Genomic DNA, 21,301 nt, shown 5'->3' on the forward strand with positions numbered 1-21,301 from the left:
AATCTTATATTAGCATGGAGTATTTGCCACAATTAACAAACCCACATAGTACCACTGTTAACTAAAACTTTGCTGTTATTGTTGTTTAGTCACTACGCTGCATCCAACTCGGAGCGACCCCATGGACTGTAGGCTCCTCTGTCCATGGGATTTCCCACCCAGGAACACTGAGAATTATTTCCTTCTCCAGGGGACCTTTCTGACCTATAGATTGAACCTGTGTCTCCTGCATTGGTAGGTGGGTTCTTTACCACTGAGCCATCAGGAAAGCCTGTTAACTAAAGCTTATATTTACTGAAATTTTCTCAGTTTTTCCATTATGTTTTTTCTGTTCAAGGGTCCTGTCTAAGACCCCACATCTTATACAATAATTATGTCTCTTTAGGGTTTCTTTGTTGTTCCAGTTTCTCCGATTTTTCTTTTTTTCTCATGAATTTGACAGTTTTAAGGATTATTAGTTGGGTATTTTATAGAATGTCACTCAATTAGGATTTATCTGATGTTTTTCTCATGGTTAGTCTGAGGAAATGTGATTTCAGGGAGAAGACTGAGGAGGTAAAGTGCCCACTGTCATCACATTATATAGAGGGTATTTAATATCAATATGATTTATCACTCTTTATGTTAATCTGAATCACTTTGCTTTAGGTAGTGTTTCTCAGATTTCCCCACTGCAAAGTTACCCATTTTGTTTTTTTCCCCCTCCCTTTCATATTACGAAGAAAGTAATACATATGAAAAAATAACAGGCTTATTTAACATAACAGGTTATGACTCCAAAGCATAGCATCTTAACTAATATACTACATAGAAACCTACAAGAAAATCATATTTACCACAGATCCAATGTATGACATCCATGTAGAATGTCAGTCCAATAAACTCAGACACACTATGTGTTTTTCTTACAGAATCATCTAAATTATCAAAGTAGTTAATTAACTTGATCTTTAGATCAGTATGCTTCTATAGAAATAGTCTTAGACTGAGCTGATATAAGGCCAAGTGAAAGAACTAGACAATAACTATATAGCTCATATAAAGATCATCTGAAGATCTGAGTTAGTAAAATTTTGGATGACTCTTTCCCTTTTTCATTCTTCTTACACATGTAGACTTAATTACAGATTTTCTAAAGAAAATTTCCAAAAATACATACCATATCATATTAAAACTTGATATTACAGAAGAAAATACAGAACACTGAGGAAATTTATTCATAGAAGATTAGAACAGATCAAACATTTAATGTACTAAGGAATATCTTATTAAGAACATAACAAATAAGTTGTTGCTATGATTTTTATCTAAGAAGACAAAATTTCTAAGTCCAGTGGGACATATGCCTGAAGAAAAATATTAACTCTTTCTTTAGTGTAATGAGTAAAATATTCTATTACCCTAACAACTCAGAAACCAACATACTATATTTTCTATATTCTATATTGTAAATTATAAATACCCTCAACTCTTAAACATAATTCAGTAATTTAAATTACTTTCCCAATGGCCAGTGGCCGAAGTTACATTTGTTTACTTTATGTTTAAACTCAGTTTTCATTCTCCTTTTTGATCTGAAGTAAAAATAAGACACGGGATAACTCATATCTCTGGTACACTCAGTAGTAATAGAAACGACAGTGATCTTCAAACACAGATTCTGCTGTCATCATTCATCCCTGAGGCAAAATAACTCTTGATCTTCATGCTAACTTTGAAGATGTGGTCTGTCCTGACTGTTATACACCACAGATCTGAATAATCAATTTAAATCAGCAAGGAATACACTGAAACCTTCCCAGAAAACTTATGCTATTAAAGTTCAATCAACTTAAAACTGATATTCATACTAAACTTCAAAAGAGTAGGAGAAAACTATATTGAGCTTCTACATGATCCAGTGGTGTGCTGGGAGTCAGTTCATACTGGCTTACAAGAAGCACTTGCTAAATATTTTGGAATTTGTGAACCTATTGTAAAACACAGACATTATTAAAAACTATTCTGTAAAATTATAATTAATCATACTAAAAACAAAGGTAATGAATGTTCAAAACTCTTCATTCAGAGCTGTGCTATTATATATAACTTTGAGGTCATTTACATCTATTGTGTGTGGCAGTTCTACATAACACACAATTGTATGCTACTGTGCATCTTTTCCCAATTCCACATTCAGTAACATTGAGTTAGTAGCCTGAAGTAAGTCATCGTGGGAATATTTAAACCATGAAAATAAGAAAATAAGCAAATGTCATAAACAAGGGTTTTGTTTCCACATCTCAGAGAACTGGCTGTTAAACATTTATCAGCACACCACCAACCAAGCACATATTTAACCCTCCCCCAACTTTGCTAATTCTATCTGCACCCCTTTCCTCAAATTTCTTAGTGCTGATTGTCTTTAGAGATATTTGTTTTGGGTAAACTTTCAGCTTTGTACGTAACACTGATTCATTTAAAAATAATAAATATTTTTATTCTTTTGAGAGAAAAGTAGAAAATCAATGCCATTCCCCAAAATCCTTTATCAGCGAGAGAGTGTATCTGTGAATTTCAATTTTACAAATTGTTAATGTAAAGAAAGGTATGAGAGCTTACTGTTGGTAGACAGAAGTGGGTTTAATCCATCTTACATACTACACTGGGAACATAATCTAATGCTTGAATTCTTGCTTCCTAAAAAAATGTGGCAATATCCAATGTTACAGAGTTTTTGTGAAGAGCACCATGAGAAGATATACGTGAAGTTATCATAGATGCTCAGTAAATGTAAGCTATCTTATAGTGCACACATAGGCTTGGCAACATATCAACACATGTGAAAATAGAAGCTATGGTTCAAAAATAATTAACAAGTGCAAGGTAGGTAAACATTTTCTAAATTGTTTGTATATTTATACTGATAATTAACAAACCAAAGCTCAGAGGAGTTCCACATATAAGAAGCCAATATATATGGCTTCTCTGGTAGCTCAGACGGTAAAGAATCTGCCTGCAATGGGGGAGACCCAGGTTCGATCCCTGGGGTCAGGAAGATCCCCTGGAGAAGGAATGGCTACCCACTTCAGTACTGTTGCCTGGAGAATTCCATGGACAGAAGAGCCTGGCAGGCTACAATCCATGGGGGCCCAAAGAGTTGGACAGGACTGAGCAACAAATACTTGCACTTCACTTTCATCTGTCTATCTATCTATCTATCTAGCAGCGTTCCTAAAAGTTTTCCTATTTTTCTTGATTTTCCAATTTCAGTAAATTGCTGACCCATTCCTCTTCAAAGTACTATATCTAACAGTGTAATGAGTTCTCTCAGTTCTACCTGTGTCATGTGACTAAATATGTATTTATTGCTGTTTCATTTCTCTGGCAACAGCTAAGTCAGGATCTCAGTACTTCTCTACAAACAAAATTATGTAACCTGGAAATCTCCTCATAGCACCTGTAAAAATCAGTTGTTTCTAAAGTACTTTAGGAAATGATATTAAGATGAAGCATGACACTTGGATGCTTTTACAAAGGCCTGCAACATATCTAGGCTATAGAGAATTCAAAATAATGGTAAGTTTTTAAAGAGGGTTCAGAAGTCAGCCAAAAGCAATTATAGATTATACACTTATCTATGGATAATTCTTTTAGAAACAAATTATTATTAAAGAAATAGCCTGAAGGGTGGCATTATAATGGACGCAGTAAGTTAAAGCTTCACAGTTAAAGGAATCAGTCAAATGCAGTCTATCAAGCCACACACCAAAAACAGATGAGCTTACATTTTTGGTATAAGTGATTAATTATACTAAAGTGTGATTACACAAAGAAAAACTTCTTGGCACGGACTGATACTTATTGCCCAAATATAAAGTGACTCTGTTTATGAATTCTTTTTTAAAGTATCTCTTTGAAAATGAAGCAGATCATATATCTGTAATCTTTTAATTGTCATCTACTTGAAGACTAGAAAACATTACAAAGCTCTTTTGCATCCTATAAATGCATGATTGATGCCAAGACACATACTGGACAACAGCTGAATAAGAGGGGGCAAACATGTCAATATAGTCAGTACTTCTTTCTTAAAACTTCTCATCCCGTGCTTTTTCTTTTTCCTTTTTTTTTTTTAATAAATTTATTTATTTTAGTTGGAGGCTAATTACTTTACAATATTGTAGTGGTTTTTGCCATACATTGACATGAATCAGCCATGGGTTTACATGTGTTCCCCATCTTGAACCCCCCTCCCACCTCCCTCCCCATCCCATCCCTCTGGGTCATTCCATTGCCCCAGCCCTGAGCATTTGTCTCATGCATCGAACATGGAATGGTGTTCTGTTTCACATATGATAATATACATGTTTCAATGCTATTGTCCCAGAACGTCCCACCCTCACCTTCTCCCTCAGAGTCCATAAGACCCCATGCTTTTTCTGTCAGGGCTTTATTCTAATTCTTTCCTTAATCTTAACTTCATTTGAGGTTAATATGAATTATTTATAACTTATTTCAGAAAGTATTTAATATAAATTTTATTATTGTTACTGGCATTCTATAAAATTTCCAGGACTGAATAGCTCCTATTATGGCAGCTTCAGGGACCTGAAACTGTTATCCACCTAGAGATTCACTGCCTTTTCTTGCAACAACATGCTGCCCCTGTTCCCTGTAAACAAAACAAAGCAAAATCTAATGCCTGCTTCCTGGTGGCTCAGTGGTAAAGAATCCTCCTGCAATGCAGGAGGTGTGGGTTTGATCCTGGGTCAGGAAGATCCCCTGGAGAAGGAAATGGCAACCCACTCCAGTATTCTTGCATGGGAAATCCCATGGACAGAGGAGCCCGGCAGGCCACAGTCCATGGGGTTGCCAAGAGTCGTATATGACTTAGCAACTAAACAACAACAATTCTGTTGTTGTGTTTCTCTTGGTCTTTTCACTGTTAATTCATTCTTGTCTTACTTATATTTGAATAAGCCATTTCAATTCTTGCCTGTAACATTGCTAGATATGCATTTATTATAATTTTGTTCCTCAGGAGCCCAAATCAAGGTTTTAATCACTTCTCAACTGTTGATACAGCCTCTAGCCAGCAGTCTTACCCATTCTTCTCCCCATGTCATCAGTCTTATATATCATTGCCAAGTTTCTCTTCTAAAAGCAGCTCTTACTGCATCACCTTCCATATCCAAAATATTGAATTCATCTCAATGACTGCTAATTGCATCCATGCATTTCTCACTCCAGAGAAGGCAATGGCAACCCACTCCGGTACTCTTGCCTGGAAAATCCCATGGACGGTGGAGTCCGGTAGGCTACAGTCCATGGGGTTGCTAAGAGTCGGACATGACTGAGCGGCTTCACTTTCACTTTACATTTTCATGCATTGGAGAAGGAAATGGCAACCCACTCCAGTGTTCGTGCCTGGAGAATCCCAGGGATGGGGGAGCCTGGTGGGCTGCCATCTATGGGAGTCGCACAGAGTTGGACACGACTGAAGAGACTTAGCAGCAGCAGCAGCAACAGCAGCATTTCACACTCTGTGCATCATCCCAGAGGTTTCTTACCCTTCTGCTATATATGCACTAAGCTTCAAACAGGTATCTGAGCTTTCTTGACTTACAAATTTGCTAATGATGTGTCATTTACCTGGACTGTCCTCTTCTTGCGTGCTATAAAATTCTCCAAATTCTCCAAGCCTATGCATTCATTCTTTGATTCATCTAGCAAAGAGGGACACATTGATAACTGAGATGATCATTTTTCCTACCCTTATGAAGTTCCAGTATGGAGGCAACAAAAGAAAACTTTAAAAAGATCTTACATGTAAATGGCTGCAATTGTGAGAGGTGCCAAGATGGAAACGTTAGTGGTACTATTTTCTAAAAATGAATAAACAACTTTTTGACATTTTCTTTATCCCTTACAACCACAAAGATTAATAATCATTCCATATTTATTGCTCTCTGGTCTGTACTATACTTATTTGCAATCTGAACTTATCCTTCTATTTGGGGGACTGTAAGTAACTCCCAAAACATCTATTCCTCTCAGATAAGTAATCTAAATCAGTCATTGTCCCTACACTGGACAGTAAGACATAAAAGGGGAGACTACTGGGCTGTTTTCATGAAAAAATGTCCTCTGTCTTAAGAAACATAACCGTAAGATTACATGGTATGTTTTTCTCCTTTTGGTCATTGATATTCAAGATGTAATGCCTGGAAGTACAGCAGATAATTAGTCACCAGAATGAGTTTAATACCAAAACCAAGGATGACACAATGGTGCAATAAAGGAAGACTGGCTCTTGATGATATCACCGGGCTGCTGAATGAACCAATTCTGTGGTCCCCACAGACAGACCTATCTCAAAACTTGTTATTAAGTGACTTTCAAATTTCCCTTTCTGTTTAAGCCAGCAATTTGCAGCAAATATGACATATTACAATACTAGACTGTAAACATGCTGAGAATGGAGACTGGTGTCATTTTTTGCTGATAATAGCTGGTCAAAAATAGTAGCTGGGAAAATTAAAGTTGGATTTCAACTAAAATATTTTTCATGTATGTTCTATCTCTGTGTGTATATGTGTGTGTGTCCAGGTTGTTAAGGACTACACTATTAGGTTTAAAGTCTCAGCTCAATCAGAATGTGTTTCCTGTGATGCTATAACACACAGGTTAAACACCTATGATGATATAAAAAGACAAAGAGGAAAAGGACTCAACTTTGTTAATCTTATTCTTTAGTAAAGAAAGGATTTGTGTCTTGTCTCCATAACAGGCCTTAAACACAGTCAAGCAATTTGCAATTTTAAACAAAAAAGGTCTAAGTGTCAGAGAAGTTGAAAATGTTGAAAACTCTCCAGAGATGACAAGACATATGAATGCTGGCAAGGCACGAAATCGGAAGAGAGTTACAGGGATACATATGTGATTTTAGTCAACAGCTGGCTTTGAATGAATAGGTTGTTGAGATGAATCTTTTTTACTGTAAATGAAAGTCAGGGAAGAAGGCTTTCTAACAAAGGTCTCATTTCAAGTAATATAAATTACCATATGGCTTATGAAGTCAGAGTATAAACCAACAGAATCAGTAACCTATTTCACTATATGAAATACACTCAATGGCAACATTCTAGCTGAGAAATACAGGCATCATCCATTACTCAAAGAAACAAATAGGAATGACTTTTCAAATGCCAGGTCAGATGAAGAATATGACTATGCCCCATAAAGAATGAGGTAGGCCTGGCTCTCAGCTCAAAAGTTTATGAAATATTTGACCCAAGACACAACATTAGATGAGAATATAAATTTGATTCAATTTTCTGTTGACTCAGGTGTAAATGCAACAGCAGGCTGTCAGATATTCTGGAGAGCCCTGCCTGCACTCCCTGGGAGCATTACCCTGTACCAGCTGTCTGCCTTATACATCTTTAACTCCCATTAGGCTCTTTTATTAAGAACATGAGCAAGATTAAACATCACTTGTTATAATATCAGCGTTTGACATTTCCTAAGCTTCTTATTCTTAGAATACTCGAACACTGCATTTGCCTCTTTCCCATAGCAGCGCCACTAAAATATCAGAACTCTTCAGAGGACCAATATTCTATATACTGGAGTCAAATAAAAATAATAGCCAATGTTTATTAAGTGGATTCCATGTGCCCGGAATTAAACCAAGCACTTAATGTACATTACCTCAACGAATACTCATTATGAGACAGTTATTATCATCTCTATTCCCCAGAAGTGGAAGTTGGAGATTAGAGAAGTTAATAACTCTCACACACAGCTAGTAAGAGAATATATAGCTTTGGAACCCAGGTCTCTGGGTTCTATGGCCTTGGCTAAAATGCTTTAGCCCTAAGGACACCTCCTCCTCCACCCCCCAACGGTAGCCAGTAGTAAAGGATCTGCCAGCAGTGTAGGAGACACAGGAGACACAGGTTCGATCCCTGGATAGAGAAGATCCCTTGGAGTGAAATGGCAACCTACTCCCAGTTCACTTGCCTGGAAAATTCCATGGACAGAGGAGCCCACTGCAGGCCAATGGGTTACAAACAGGTGGACATGACTGAGCACGCAGTACAAGAATACCCTCACCCTCAACTTCATCCAGATTTACTGACGCCCTATTTGGAAAAGGGCGTCAGTAAATCCGCCGGCAACCCTTAGGCTGGGAAGACCTGGGTTCAGTCCTGAGGTTGGGAAGGTCCCCTGGAGGATAGCATGGCAACCTACTCCAGTATTCTTGCCTGAAGAATCCCCACTGATAGAGGAGCCTGTGGGCTACCGTCCATGGGGTTGCAAAGACTCGGACATGACTGAACGACTAAGCACACACATCTGGAAAAGAGATCACCTGCTTAGCTTACAGTGAAGGAACATTGGTGGCTAACAAGACTAAGACTGGTTAGTGAATGTGCTGTCCCAACTGTCCAGGTGAGAAATAGCAACAGCCTGTTTGGGTGGACTCCGGCAGTTGATGATGGACAGGGAGGCCTGGTGTGCTGCGGTTCATGGGGTCGCAAAGAGTTGGACACGACTGAGCGACTGAACTGAACTGAAGGATCAAAGGAAAGGATAAACAGCAGACAAGTTTGGGAGGTAGCACAGGCAAGACTTGCTGAATTAGGATATGTGGAAGAAAGGAAAATTAGGGAAGGCACCAGCTTTTCATTTTGGGGAAACAGGTAGCCAACATGAGACTTACATAAGAGGGAAGGACTGAGGTGGTCAGGGACAGGAAGCATAGAGAACCAGGTGGACACAGTATTTGACATATTGGCTTTGGGGTTCTGGGCATAACCCTTGAAATATGATCAACATGAAAAAGGACATCATCCCTGAGGTCAGGATAAAAACCACCCTGTGGTTCAGATGAATTCTCTCATCAGATCTGTGAGGCAGAGTGAAGCTACATATGGATGATGTGTCCCTGGCACGTTTTCCATGAGAAAACCATTCTCCAGAGAGAACAGCGACACCTTCTTATACTTGCTGTTTTTATTTGAAAGGATGAACATCAACTAAAGCAGAAGCAAGCTTCAAGTGTTCCTACATGGCCAGAGGCACCCGGATGGATGTTGTTTTCCACTCTCAAGGCGTGCATAGTGGTGTCATGCAGAAACACTGCTTGAGGATCACTCCCCATGTCATTCAGGACAGTGTGACCTTGTGACAATGCCACCTGGAAGTGGGGTGCTCCTCTCTCAAGCATAGAAAAGCTGGAGAACTCAGGAGGAGAAAAAACATTTTTTTTTCTCTTTCGCATATATTTTTCAAGAACTACAGAGTACTTGTATGTACGTCTCTTGCTGCTCATGTAACTGCATTATAATTATTAGTTTTGTCTGTCTCAGTTATTAATCTATTTGCTCCACCAGACAAGATACTGTAACTTTTTAATGGTTGAGTCTGTGGCCATTACACATAGGCCTCAATAAACATTTGGTGAATGAATGAACTGAGGAGCTTGTTTGCATACAGAGAAGACAGATCATATTCTGCTCAGCCTCAGTCTTTAAACTAGAGGAAAGTTCTGTTTAGCTCCCTCATTCTCACTGGCTGGCTGTTTTTGTTTGTTGCTACCTTCTTGCTCCCTTCCCACCTCCACCGCTACTCTGTTCCTCTGGCTGCCAAGGCACTGGCCTTGCAGTGGCCTCTTTTTTAAAAATATTAGGCAATGGTTATTTCTCTTATTCACTGCCTCAAGGCTCTGCAGAAAGTCTGCCAAATCACTGAGAGCCAATTCATAGACAGACAATTCTCAGGATGGCAATGTGAAAACAGCCTAACCAGTAAGCTAGCTCTCGCTAAAGGGTTATAGCCAAGTAGTGGTTTTATGGGTGAAAGATTCTGGAAGAAGAACAGAGGAGATGAGGAGATGAGCTGTATTTTGTGATGTTTTGCCTTGGTATTTTTCTTTAGTTTTTTTTTTGAGATTAGTGATGTCATTTGACAGTACTCTTTGTCTACTTTTCAATAAAGAAGAAAGAGTTGGCTCAAAGTTTTCCTGTGAAGAAACAGCAGGACAATTCAGATTCTACCTTTGGCCCCACCCAGCATTCCATGCAAAGGCATATGTCATCCTCTAAAAGTGATTCCTGCTCTCTATCCACATGTAAATGATCAGTACCTAATAAAACACACTTTTTCTAAGGATATACTGCCTTCAAAACTGCCACTGCACTGATGAGAAATTACAATGTCACCCACTAAACCATACATGGAACAACGGACTGGTTCCAAACTGGGAAAAGAGTATGTTAGGCTATATATTGTCACCTTGCTTATTTAACTTACAGGCAGAGTACATCATACAAAATTCCAGGCTGGATGAAGCACAAGCTGGAATCAAGATTGCTGGGAGAAATATCAATAACCTCAGATATGCAAATGGCAGAAAGTAAAGAGGCACTAAAGAGCCTCTTGATGAAAGTGAAAGAGGAGAGTGAAAAAGCTGGCTTAAAACTCAGCATTCAAAAAACTAAGATCATGGCACCCAGTCCCATCATTTCATGGCAAATAGATGGGAAAACAATGGAAACAGTGATAGACTTTATTTTCTTGGGCACCAAAATCACTGCAGATGGTGATAGCAGTTGTGTAATTTAAAGACACTTGCTCCCTGGAAGAAAAGCTATGACCAATCTAGACAGCATACTGAAAAGCAGAGACAGTACTTTATCGACAAAGGTCCGTCTAGTCAAAGATATGGTTTTTCCAGTTTTAATACATGGATATGAGAGGTGGACCATAAAGAAAGCTGAGCACGAAAGAATTGATGCTTTTGAACTGCGGTGTTGGAGAAGACTCTTGAGAGTCCCTTGGCCTGCAAGGAGATCAAACCTGTCAATCCTAAAGGAAATCAGTCCTGAATATTCACTGGAAGGACTGATGCTGAAGCTGAAATTCCAATACTTTGGCCACCTGATGCAAAGAGCTGACTCATTTGAAAAGACCCTGATGCTGGGACAGATTGAATGTGGGAGGAGAAGGGGATGACAGAGGATGAGATGGTTGGATGGCATCACCAACTCTGTGGACATGAGATTGAGCAAGCTCTGGGAGATGGTCGTGGACCGGGAGGCCTGGTGTGCTGCAGTCCATAAGGTTGCAAGGAGTTGGACATGACTGAGTGACTGAACTGACTGAAATGATGTAGCATTAGGAGGACGACCTTCAGGAAACCATGTGTGTCTGTTTCATGTTTCACCTTCTTCACAGATTCAGATACATTAATGTCATCAATGTAAACATTTTTGGAGTATTTACAAGTCACGGATTTAATTCAGTTACATTGATTTAAAATGACAATGAGAATATTTTAAGGAAAAGAAGAATGAGAACCTGAGAAGCTGCCATTATTTTGGGACTTTGGATTTTGAGCATACGCAAAGCATTTCTATACAATTTTTTGCCAATCTTAATCTAGTCAGTCAACCTTCAGAAGAAAACAGAATATCATATACATTGATATGTTAAGATAGGAAGTAAACTGTACTTTTTATTCATTTTAAGTTTATTTCCATTTTTTATAATCTTCTTAATATAAAACTGATTATAATTAAGTTTTGTTTCTTTCCAATTATATGAATTAAACAAATACTATAACTATAGTAAACTAAAATTTTTAAATTTTAAAATAAAAATAGATTAATTGAATCCTAAATCATAATTAAAGCTTATATTGATTAAAAGTTCATCATGTATAAAACGGCTAAGCACCAAAAAATAAGTTACTTACTAAAGATGAATGTCATTTGTTGCTTGTTTTGAGTTAGTGGGAAGCACAGATGTTGAATTAAATCATTAGATAGTGAGTTTGAAATAAAATCTGCTATTTTCCAATAACAACGAAGCAAGAGTTATAATGATTTCAGAACTCCTTGAACTGAACTACATGGGTAAGATCTTGGCTTTAATCCAGTGAAACACAAGCCACAGCTCCTCTGAAATAACATCTTTCATTAGGATTGAAGCATTTGCCACTGATCAAACAGTCCACTATATGGGGAGCATTATTATAAAATGAATAAGAGAGCTTGCCCCTTTTCTTACTAATCAGACAGAGAGATAGGAAGATAGACAGATAGAGGCAGAGTTATTTCTATGATAAATTTTACACCATAGACTCTGTATATTTTGGGGATGTGTGTTGGATGTGTATATTGGAGAGAGAGAGAGAGAGAGACAGTGTGTGTGTGTGTGTGTACATGAAGCCAGAGACAGTTCAGAGCAGTAGTTCACAGTTAGATTGTGGAGTCAGACTGTAGATGCAATGGTTGCTAGTCCCAGCTTCACTGTCTCCTAGCTACATAACTTTAAGAAGGAGCCTGACCTCTCAGCAAACCTTGTCTTTATGTGGGATTTTAAGAGAATTTCATGCACTTGTTGGAATTAAATGAGTAAATAAATCGGAAGTCTTGCAACAGTGCCTAGTTCACAGTTTTATCTTTTACTGATTACCATTATGACATTCTTCTAACTTCTCTGTTATAAATTTACCTAAAAATATTGGGTCAAATACACTGTTCAGACAGCTTTTGCATATATGTGTGCTTGAAAATAACACATAGCTAATAACTTCATGAATGACTTTGGTAAAATAACCTGTCTGTAATGCTATTTCTATATTTTAAAAGGGTTACTATGATGCCTGCTAACACTGGAGGAGGAGTTAATGAATGATAAATGAATCAGGCTAAAATTTCTAAGAAAGAGGATGACAATATTATTACAGTATCTCAGGTGGTTTTTTTCTTTTCTTTTTGGCCTTTATGTGCTACTTTGCATTCATTTCAAAGCAAGCCAACAACAAAACTGCTAAATCAGAGTTTCTTTGAGAGAGTTCTTTTTTAAAAGTGTGTGGGATAGAATCAGTTGAAAGCAGAAAAAAAAAACAAAAACAGGATGACATAAAGGCAGAGGAAGTCGATTCATCTAATAGAAAGAAAAGCCAGAAAAAAGCAACACTCAAATGGTAAACTGCTTTCTTTCAAATCTATTTCTTTTCATGCTCAGTAGAAAAGGAGTATTCCAGGTAATTATTACATCAGTCAGTTTAGTCACTCAGTTGTGTCTGACCCTTTGCGACCCCGTGGACTGCAGCACGCCAGGCCTCCCTGTCCATCACCAACTTCCGGAGTTTACTCAAACTCGTGCCCATTGAGTCGGTGATGCCATCCAATCATCTAATCCTCTGTCGTCCCCTTCTCCTCCCACCTTCAGTCTTTCCCAGTATCAGGGTCTTTTCAAATGAGTCAGCTTACATATGTACACATAAAATTAGCACTCTGAATTTGCCCCAGAATCATCAGTTTTAAAATATCTGCTCTTAATTTATTATGGTGATATATAAAGGATATACAAAGATGAGGTTGTTTTCATTTGGAATCTAGTAAATTCCCTGCGAAATTTTATGTTTTAAATAAATCTTCATCATCCACCTATTCTATTGTCATTTGCTTCTTCATTTAATGTTTGGAGGAGTCAAATCCAAACATCAAAGATCTGTGTATTTGTGGGTGAACACTGGACATTAGGGAAACCATAGTTAAACAACTAGGGGGGATGGGAGACTTCTCTTTGTCACAATATAGCAGACTAGATGGACTAGAAAACCTGAAACTTCTCTAAAACGTGCGCTCAGATTTGCTCAAAAAGAAAAAGGACTATCCAGGTGCCAGAAACAGAAAAGTAAGCCAATGAGCTGGCACAGAAACAAACCCTTTGCAAGGTGGCTGTCTAAGTAATCAAGTGGTTTGGGGCTTGGTGCCCACAGAGATCACAGATAATGAGGTAGCGACACCTGCATCAAAGCAGGATCCGAGAAGAGCTGAATCTCTGCAAAGAAGCAGGCAAGAAAAAAATAAACATATCTACTTAAAGTAGGAGACAGGGACAAGCTTCTGAATCACAGGTGAAGGGAAACAAAGTGGTCTTTTTGGTAACTTTTAAAACACTTTACCTGGGTTTGGGATTTAAATGTATAGCATCTGAACAACATGGTAGTCCCAAGCCAGGGAATTATAAAAGCCTATCTAGAAGTGGGGCTTTCCTTGTGGCTCAGATGGTAAAGAATCTTTCTGCAATGCAGGAGACTGGGGTTCGATCCCTGGGTCAAGACGATCCCCTGGAGACAGGAATGGCTACCCACTCCAGTATTCTTGACTGGAGAATCCCACAGATAGAGAAGCCTAGCGGGCAACAGTCCAAGGGGTCGCAAAGAGTTGGACACAACTGAAGTGACTTAGCAGATGTCTAGCAGTGAGCTAGTGATAGCACAGAAGCCTCTGCAAAAAAGAGAGGCCGGTCAGACCTTAGGGGATTTTAAAGATTTAGATCACTTTATAATAAAAAAGTGACAAAATACATAAAGAAACAGACCACTAAAACTGAGGTCACAGCACACCAGCAGGATTAGAAACCCAAACACTTAATATTAAGCAAAAGATAAATGGTGCGGGACTTCCCCCTAAGGTTCAGTGGTTAAGACTCTATGCTCCCAATGTAGGGTGCACAGGTTTGATCTATGGTGGGGGAACTAAGATCCCTCATGTCACGAGGACAACCAAAATAAATAAAATTCTAAAAGGTAAACTATGAAGTAAGCACATTTAAAGCAGGACTTCCCTGGTGGCTCAGAGGTTAAAGCGTCTGCCTCCAATGCAGGAGACCCAGGTTCGATCCCTGGGTCGGGAAGATCCCCTGGAGAAGGAAATGGCAACCCACTCCAGTATTCTTGCCTGGAGAATCCCATGGACGGAGGACCCTGGTAGGCTACAATCCATGGGGTCGCAAAGAGTCGGACACGATTGAGCGACTTCACTCAAAGTTACTAAAGAATTAAAAATAAACATACAATAAGATAATGCATATAAATGTAAATAAGCTTATAAGCAAATTAAATATCAGATTAAACACAGTTAATGAGGGGAACCCCAATACACTGGCAATCTGATGCGAAGAGCTGACTCATTGGAAAAGACCCTGATGCTGGGAAAGATTGAGGACGAGGGGATAAGGGGGTGAGAGAGGATGAGATGGTTAAATAGCATCATTGAGTCAATGGACATGAATTTGAGCAACTCCAGGAGACAGCAGAGGACAGAGGAACGTGGAGGGCTGCAGTCTACAGGGTCACAAAGTCGGACACGAATTAGCGACTAAATAACAGCAATGAGGAAAACAGTTAACTAGAGAAGATACACGATGAAACAAAGCAGAGAAACGTAAAGATTTTTAAAACATTAAAAATTTAAGAGGTGCAGATGATGGAATAGGAAGGAACAAGGTGTAACAAAAGTTCTGAGAGAGAGAGTAGGGAGGGAAGGAGACAGTATAAATGAAAATAAAGAAAATGAGAATAAATGAGTATTTAAAGAAAGAATGGCTGAGAGTTTTCCAGAATTGCTGAAAAACACAAATCCTCTGACAGAGGGGGAAAATGAGATGTGAACGTGATTTGAAAATAAAATGCAAATCTGAGTCATCATAATGAAATGACCAATGACCAAAGAATACAGAAGATCTTAAAAACAGAGAGAAAAAAAGATTAATTTCTAAAGAATCAAAGTTATGCAGACGGCTTATTTTAGACTGTTCAAATGCTACAGTTGAAACTAGAAGATAATGGATTAATATTATTAAAAGGCTGATTGGAAGTAACTATTTTCCTAGAATCTTATGCCCAGTAAATGATCTAACATGAAGGAAAAAACAAATATTTTTCAAAGCAAAAACTATCAGCTTCTTGCACCAGGTGTTCTTAAGAACTAGAGGACATATTTTAGGAATATGGAAACTGACCCAAAAAGGACTGAGACACAATGGTAAGTGAAGCTATTGGGAAGCATCAGAAAATAAAAATAAGCATTGTCGGTATAACAGAGTAACAACAATAATGACCTCTTTAGGGCATATAAAGCATAATGGATCTAAACTATTGAACAATAAAGTAGTGAGCAGAATTAAAACATTCTAAGATCCTTTTGTTGGTCAAGAAGCTTACAGAAACTCTGCTAGGCATGTTAAATTTGCATTTTAGAAACATGTATTGCATAAATCAAGCATGCATGTAAAAAAAGTAAATGTAGTTTCTAAAAAGCAAGAAAACAAGTGTGGACTTCAAACAAGTTGAAGGAATTCAACAATGAAAGTCAGAGGTTCCTGCCTTTAAGATGCTCACTGCTGGTTGGGAAAGACACAGATATAACTTCACACAACAAAAGATAAAAATCTGCTTTATTCTAGAGAAATCCAATCTCTTTTGCTTACATTTTAAGTCCTTTCCCCTTTACAGCCTTAGGCGGGTAAAGAGTTCCAATAAACTTACATGTTTCCTAGACTTTAAAAGGCACAAGTTCTGGGCTTTGCCAAAAACACATAACAGAAACAATCCATTATTCAACATATGCAGAGAGAGTTCTAACAAGTGTCTGCAAACTTGCCAATACATGTGCTTTATATTAAGTCCACCCCACTCAGTCTCACTTATACCTAACAAACAACCATCTTAAAAGTAAAATAAATGTAACCAGAAAAATGTTTACATGGTTCCCATGCATACTGTTTTCAGAAAAAAAGATATCTATCTTTGTTCCCTCGCTGTCAGCACAACGGTTTCTGAAGGCAAAAAAACATGAAGTGAAAACAGGAGGACTGCAAATGAAAAACAAAGCACCCCAGCTTGACGTTCAGCCTTCTGGGGAACAATCCATCTTTGTGTATAAGGAACACAAATTCACAAGAAGATAACAGAACAACTGAAGAAATGATTATACGGTCCATGTTGCTGCTAAAAGAGGATATATACCCAGCAGAATCAGGACAACAGAAAAGTACTATAATTAAGAACTATAATTGTACTAAGAGTAGATCAAGAGATATTGTTTTAAACAACAACAAAACCCACTTTCAGTTCTTTTATTCCTTTTAAGAGAGGGACTAAAAAGGAATAAAATGGATTTGTGAGCTTTTGACAAATCTGTCTTTAACAATAAGTCGTTGAGCCCATAAGAACTGGACTGAGATGCATTTAAGCATCAGGATGTGCGCCATTCAGAACATTCCTGGGGAGGAATAACTTGGAGATACATCAGAGCAAAATGCTACCTTTTGTAAAAGCAGCGGTGTGTCGCTCTTCTCTTGTTTTGATGTATGGTAAGCCAGCACTATATTTAAATCATCTATAATCCTTCCCAAAGTTCAGGAATGAAAAATGATGCTCTCAGGAACATTATTTTTAAGCGGAACTGTAATGGGGCATCATACTTTTCTCCATCTGCTCATTATAATTGATAATGCACATCAAACACTATTATAATGTATTAGTTACAAGTCATATTTTAGACCTGTACTATTTGCAGTCCCAATTTACTACATGATGTTAACAGACTTTTACAAGATGATAGTAATGAAATCAGTTAGGAACCCAGCTATGAAATCTAATATAGATCTATAAAACTCATCAATCAGCACTTATTAAATATCTATTTCAAACAAAAAGTGCCGAGTATTAGGATCACATGTGGATTATGTGTTCAGGACTGGTACTAGGTCCACATCAGACATGTTAAAGCTACTTGACTTGGGCTTAATTCTTGTATGTCTCTGTTGTCTTCTCTGCAAAATGGGGGAAATGCTAAGTGAATGGCTTGCATATGTCATAAAGGAGAAATAAGTTGAAAATCAAAGGATAGAACATAGTGAAACTGGGTAACGACTACAACGCAGTGTTATCAATGAACTATACCAGCATGCAGGTAGTGCCCAGGCTGCAGGTAGTAGGTCTCTGCTACCTCTGTAGATAGTCCTCTATACATGAACTTAATACTACGATGCAACTTCCATTTAAACATTTTCATTTGAAGAGACATCTAATTTCTAATTTCTTTCTAAAGTCCAATACTCCATTTATCACATCAAAAGGAAATTATAGCTGAACAGAATTCTAAATAAATAACACTTTCTACTTTATTGCCAATTTACTTTTTATGTTCAATGTAAAAACTCATGTTTTATCTTTTATTCTTTAAATTATGGAAAGCAAACAAATGTAAAAATTACAATGGATTATAAACTTCTGAATTTGATTTTCAGTCTGCCTTATCACAAAAGTATGGTCCAAGACATTAAATTTCTGGGCCATAATCCAGTTTGTCTCCTATTAACAGCATTATTAAGAAATAATTTACATAAGATAAAATTCACCATTTAAGTGGAGAATTCTTTTAGCAAATGATCTTTAATAAATTTACAGATTTGTGCAACCATCACCATTAATGTCCATTGCCCCCCAAAGACCTCTCATGATCCTTTGCAGTCAATTCCTATTATAACCCCTAGACCCAGGTCACCAATACTCTACTATCCTAGTCTATCACTTTGCTTTTTATGGATATTTCATATAAATAAAATCATACACTATGTGGTCTTTTCTATCTGCCTTCTTTTACTTAGCATACTTTTTTACTTAGCATTTCTTTTTCTTAGCATACCTCAGAAAAAGGAGTTTGTTAATTTTTATTGCTCAATAATATTCTATTACATGCATAATTCATGTTTTGTTTATCTAATATCAGTTGATAAACATTTGAATTATTTCCATTTTGGCTATTATGAGTAGTGCTGCCTTGAACATCATAATCCAGTTTTATGGATATATGTATGTGTGTACACACACACACACATACACACATAGTGCTTACTCAGCCTTGGGGAAATTGGTACTCAGATACACAAACCATAAATTTAGACTTTCCAGGTGCTCCATTGTTCTAAAGTTTCCAGGTGAAGAGAGAGAGAATTTGTAAAGTGGTTAACAGCACAGATTCTAGAGTCTGGTTCCTTGGGGTCTGTAAACCAATTTGACTTCATATATTCTAAATTAGGCGGGTTCTTCATTAACTTCCTTGGTTTCCTTCACTGTAGAAGGGGGATAATGACAATGGCTCCATTATGAGTTTATAGTGAGAGTGTGAGTCACTCAGTTGTGTGTGACTCTTTGTGGCCCCATGGACCCCATCATCAGGCTCCTATGTCTATGGGATTCTCCAGGCAAGAACACTGGAGTGGGTAGCCACTCCCTTCTCCAGGGGCTCTTTCTAACCCAGGTCTCCTGCATTGTGGGCAGATTATTGACCATTTGAACCACCAAGAAAGCCCTTATTGTAAAGATAAGATGATGCAAAACACACTTAGCAAAGTGCTTACTAGATGTTAACTATTATAATTAAAGTTGTACAGTAAATCATTATTAAATATTTTTTGATTTCCCTGGTGGCTCAGATGGTAAAGCGTCTGCCTGCAATGCGGGAGACCAGGGTTCTATCCCTGGGTTGGGAAGATCCCCTGGAGAAGGAAATGGCAACCCACTTCAGTACTCTTGCCTATAAAATTCCATGGATGGAGGAGCCTGGTGGGCTACAGTCGATGGGGTCACAAAGACTCGGACATGCCTGAGTGACTTCACTTTCATTACTGCTGTCAAAACAAAATGTTTAGAAGATTTTTGAATCTATTTTCCCACTCAATCAGTCAATCTTACAGGAAATCAGTCCTGAATATTCACTGGAAGGACTGATGCTGAAGCTGAAGCTCCAGTACTATAGCCACTTGATGCGAAGAGCTGATTCATTAGAAAAGACCCTGATACTGGGAAATATTGAAGGCAGGAGGAGAAGGGGATGACAGAGGATGAGATGGTTGGATGGCATCACCAACTCGATGGACATGAGTTTGAGCAAGCTCCGGGAGATGGTGATGGACAGAGATGCCTGGTGTGCTGCAGTCCATAGTGTCACAAAGAGTTGGACACAACTGAACAACTGAACAATATCAACAACACTTTCCCACTAAGAGATGCAACTCTTATTTTTGATTAATACAGTATAATTATCAAGCACAGTCACTGCATGTTTTTATATAAGGTATAGCAAAATACCTATTTTCCTGTCTGGCCATTACCATATAGTCATTGGATGGGGAATATTCTCTAATGACCTCTTGCTTCAAGATCTCCTGCTGGATTCAGAGAAAAAGTAGCAGAGTTAGATTTACCATAGGAAAATCATTCTTCCTGCTCTCACATCCTCTTGAATGTAACACTAGACTCATGATAGAAAGAAGAGAATAAAAAATAAATAGTTCAGGATGGAAGGACTCACGTACAACCATGGCTGATTCATGTCAATGTATGGCAAAATCCACCACAATACTGTAAAGTAATTAGCCTCCAATTAAAATTAATTAAAAAATAAATAAATAGAAAAGGCAATGAAATGGCTTCTCCTGCTTAATTTAATTATTTAACAATATATAGTGCATATTATGGGCCAGGAAAAATTCTGAATTCTTAAAAATAGTAACTCATTTCATCTTCATAACCACCCTATTAAATAGTATCTATTAGCCTCAATTTTGGATGAGATAATCAAGGCACAGAAAGATTGAGTAATTTAACCAGGATCACACAGCTTGTAAGTATAAAGCTGAGTTTCAAACCAAGCAACCTAGGTGTAGTGTTTGGTTTATGCCACTATGCTTTGCTACCCCTTTTGCTAGAAGACAGAAATATCTGACTGAAGTGGACGTATTCCCAGAAAAGACAAGTAGAAGCACAATCAGTTTTGTTTGGCGCATAGACCCATTTCCTTCAATCAGGCTATTTGGCTTACATTAAGCCACAGAGAAATGCTTCTTGCAAAGATAAATGAAACAGGTAAGTTATATTCCACTTTCAGTTTCATCTTAAACTCTCATCCATTTCATGTAAACATAATGCTGGAAAAGACAAGCTTTTCAAGTTCACAGAAGAGGTTCTTTAAACATCAGAAAGGATCCCTAAGCTGACCATATGAACATACTCTTTGTAATCAATCATTCTCATTGTGAATTGACAGAGTACTATACCCTCTGCTGGAAAACATCCTCAATTTTTAAAAATCTAGTGCAATTTATATCATTCTTGGAAGATCATGGTTCATATAAACATTTTAAACTTTTTAATTATGCAATTATTAGGTACATACTTGTGAAAGAGAAACCTACAGATAATGAAATGCAGCTCTATAATAATATTTTAAAGGCTCTTGAAAGTTCTGATGGATATAAACGAAATTTGTTCAATGCAGCATTTATTAAACTATTACAATAATGGAGTCTGCTTTTTTCCCTCCATAACAGCTCTTTTACCTATACTGACTGGAAAATGCTAAGAATTGCTCCAGATAGCTAAGCAATCCAAAACATGTTAATGCAATCATTTCTTATTCTTCTGATGAAACCTTATTCCAATACA

The 21,301-nt window shown here is 37.7% G+C and overlaps 1 protein-coding gene and 1 non-coding gene across 4 annotated transcripts in view; one reads left to right on the plus strand and one right to left on the minus strand.

The window, feature by feature from the left end:
- PRR16 (proline rich 16) overlaps positions 1-21,301 on the minus strand; it is a 936,482-nt gene that overhangs the window by 39,980 nt on the left and 875,201 nt on the right. The window lies entirely within an intron of this gene.
- TRNAW-CCA (transfer RNA tryptophan (anticodon CCA)) lies at positions 14,632-14,703 on the plus strand. The gene has a single exon. It is a non-coding gene; the product is annotated as a tRNA-Trp (tRNA).

Source organism: Giraffa tippelskirchi, chromosome 6 (assembly GCF_054371585.1).
Source record: "Giraffa tippelskirchi isolate mGirTip1 chromosome 6, T2T-mGirTip1v1.2.pri, whole genome shotgun sequence".
Lineage (NCBI taxonomy): Eukaryota > Metazoa > Chordata > Mammalia > Artiodactyla > Giraffidae > Giraffa > Giraffa tippelskirchi.